This window comes from Engraulis encrasicolus, chromosome 11 (genome assembly GCF_034702125.1).
Source record: "Engraulis encrasicolus isolate BLACKSEA-1 chromosome 11, IST_EnEncr_1.0, whole genome shotgun sequence".
In the NCBI taxonomy this organism is placed as follows: domain Eukaryota; kingdom Metazoa; phylum Chordata; class Actinopteri; order Clupeiformes; family Engraulidae; genus Engraulis; species Engraulis encrasicolus.
In genome coordinates this window covers 25,292,822-25,296,422 of record NC_085867.1, presented here as the reverse complement: position 1 = coordinate 25,296,422, position 3,601 = coordinate 25,292,822, and positions in this window count along the sequence as shown.

Sequence of the window (3,601 nt, the reverse complement as noted above, 5' to 3'; positions counted from 1 at the left end):
TCCTGGAGGAGGAGAGGAGTGGAGCGGAGGAGACGAGAGGAGAAGGCAGAGGATTAGAGAAAAGAAGAAGAAGAATTGTGGCGGATGAGTGGAGAGGAGAGGAATGTTGGAGAGGAGCTAAGGAGAGGAGAGGAGGAGCAGAGGAGAGGAGTGTTGGAGTGGAGGAGAAGAGTGGAGTGTTGGAGAGGAGGTGAGGAGAAAAAAGGGGGTAGTGGATGAGTGGAATGGAGGAGAAGAGTGGAGCAGCGGAGGAGAAGAGTGGAGTGGAAGGAAATCTGTCTCTCCTGCTCTAGTCATCTTGGCCCGGGACTCCCGAGCTAAGCGGCTGCCCGGCCCATATGTCATTAAAGTCCAACACTTATCCTGTCATGTGTCACAGCAGAACTAACTGGAGCCGTCCGCTCCGCTCGCCCACCGTCTTCCCTTTACAAGGGAGATTTGTTTTTATTAGCAGCGCCGTAAATCAGCCGGCTTTCATTTCAACCCGCTGATCGTTTCCCCACAAATGGCAGTGACAGCCCAAATTAATTGCTGCGTTTATATGTACACACACACACATACAAATGCGCACACACACAGAGATGATTTTCTTCATGTTAGCTGCACTAAGGGGGTATCTGGTTTAGTGATTTCTCTGACTCTCATATGGCGTCAGTTTGGCCAATCACAGGAACGCCTGAGTTTGTTGTGGTGTTGATTTGGCCAATCAGATTTATATCTGGCCCTGATTAGGTTTTAATCTGCCCAATCAGATTCGTATCTACGTCTTGGTGAAGTTTCTTTTCATGTGTACAATGAGATTCCTATCTGGCTCTGATATGCACTGGCCCTGGCCAATGCAATTCCGCGCTTGCCCAGCTGTACAATGGCTTTGTCCAATCAGATCCATTTCTGCCCCCGATGGGCAGCCGCTCCAGCCAACCGGGTGACGGGAGGCAGCTGCTATCCAGGAAACTCCCCCATCCTCCTGGGAGGCCTCGGAGAATCTACTCTGCTCTTGTGCAGTCAGTCTAATTGTAACCTACACAGTATTTTAACATGTGTCAAATCGGTCTCCCACGGGAGTTCCCCTTCCCACACACGGCGAGCTGTAAAATTATGAGGCCGCCGCATACAGTATCGCCGAGCAGCGAGTTAGCGAGGAGCAAGGAACGAGCCCCCAATTCATCCGTCGCGTCCACTCCCATGAATCAATCTCAGCATGAGAGTGCAGTTTTTATGCTCTCTCGCCTGGCCGTGTGACATATGTCTGTTTTATGATATCATATTATGTTATATTATATTATAGTGAGCGGGGGGGATTACTCTAATCTGTTCCGGGTAATGGCGTTGTGGTGTGGTGTGGTGGGGTGTGGTGTGGTGCAGTGGGGAGTCGCTGTGTCTCTCTGTGACAGAACGGTGTGCTGGCGATCAGATCGCGTCCCTCCCTGACTTTAATAAAACAGTCGGCTCTTAATTGGGATCAGATGTCCACAGTTACCATTGGGATGGTATTAGCAGATGTCAAGCAGCGGCATCTGGAACAACTCACCCTGGTTGAGGAGTACTGTACCGGGCTGAGGTTGGGGAACGCATCAGGGGTGGGTTGTTCTGTGGGGAATAGGGGTGCCAGGGTGGGCTGAGTTTGTGGACCATGGGGCAGTGGGGCTTGGGGATTGCTACAAGTTTGTCAGAGGACGTGCTCAACTTCTTGGAAAAAATGAATGACTTTGGTTGCGCGATAAAAGGTATTGCTAGGCAGTAAGGGTGCTGGAGATCGCAGGGGGGTGGAGGGTTCAGGGGGGATAGGAGTGTAGTATCCGGCTGCATTTGCGGATCACATCAAGTGGTAGAAGAGGGGTGGTGGTGGTGGGGGGTTAGGTGTGCCAGGTTGGTTTGAGGACTGCAGTGGGGGTCCTGTGGAGGATAGGGGTGCTGAGGGGTGCTGGGTTTGGGGATCACATCACGATGACTCTGGGCAGGATAGTGGTGCAAGGTGGCCTCGGTTTTCAGAGTTTGGAAGGAGTGGGGGTTGCCATAGTGAGAATGGAGATGGGGGGGGGGGGGCTTGTAGATGTATAGTAAGGGCTGTAGTGTATTGGGGGTATGGGGGGACTGAGTTTGGGTGTGTTGTGTTGGGTTGGGGAGAACAGTAGGGGGTGGTCTGTCTGTTGGAGGTACAGAGGAGGTTTGCCGTAGTGGGTTTGGTGGTTACAGCTGGAGTGGGCTGGGCGTAGGGGAGGTGTGGGCCTGGGTGTGCTGCTGTATGAATGTGGAGGTACAGTGGAAGTGGTTCTGGAAAGGGTTTGAGGGTTGTGGGGGGTGGGCTGCGATGTGCTGTGGACGTTTGGGTGTACAGTACAGTCAGCGTGGGCTGCTGTGGAGGTTTGGGTGTTTAGTATAGTAGAGGTGGGCTGGAGAGGGGATGAGGTAGCCTGATTATCATCGACATTCAAATCTCTTCGAGACTTGGTCTGACCAAGAGCATAACAATTAACGTTTCCCAAACGGCATGGTTGACCTGCCTCCCTTGGTTTGCTTATGGTTGTTTGCTTATCGACAAAGTGGGAGGAGTTCCCGTATTTGCGGGAGCTCAGAAAGTACTTGCATTGCTCTTGACCTGACTAGTTGCAAAGCTGAAAGTGTTGCGTCATTAGGAGGGCACAGCCTGGCTAGGGATGAGGGTGGTCATGCTATGCTGGAGAGGGGTTGGGTCTATAGTAGGGCCGGATTATCCACAAGGGCCAGTGGCACAGTGCCCAGGGGCACCAGCCAATTACAGCCAGTTAGGGGCCACCACATGGCACAAACTTAACAAATGTTGTTCATAAAGGGGGCACCTGCGAGGTGCAGTGCCCGGGGCCACCACAGCATCTTAAAGGACGTCTTCAGTCAATTTCAATATGCTGTTGTATTGCTCACGCTACCCTTGAGTTGTCAGTACCTGGTGATGCCACATTTTTCGGCTGAGCCCTTTCTGAGATATGAGCTATTCTAATGTGGGCAACGTTTGTTTACTTTTTTTTTTTTTTACTTAGGCCTACTCCAAATATTTTCACAAAAGGTATCATTGTTTGCTAGTTGTCTGATGATGTTGCATAACCTTTTGGATGTTTTTGGAGTAAATCATTTTTTTTATTTTATTTTTTTTAATGTGAACAAACAGCTGCCCCCATTACAATGACCAGGATCACGGAAAAGGCTGAAGAAGGAAAAAAAAAAACCCAGGTACTGACAAGTCCAGGGTAGTGTGAGCATTACAACTGCATGTTGAAATTGACTGAAGTTATCCTTTAAGGGTCTCCGCACATTGGCTCTGACAAAAGTTCGCTTCCATTGTTTTCAATACAACCCCGGCGTATTAGGGAGGAGTTCTATTTTGTCGGAGCCACCCATTGACTATCCATGCTCTGCCGTGGTGAAATTGTGTGCGGGGGACGGAATTGTGTCGGAAGCGAAAGTGCTCTGCAGTGCTGTCGGAACCTATGTGCAGAGGGCCTAAATACGGAAAGAGGAGAGGGCGCAAAGACAAGGAGACAAGGAGAGGAAGAGAGGGGGACTATAGGGAGAGGAGAGGGAGAGGAGGGGTGGGGTATGTTTGTGAGTGATTCTTCGATTTTAC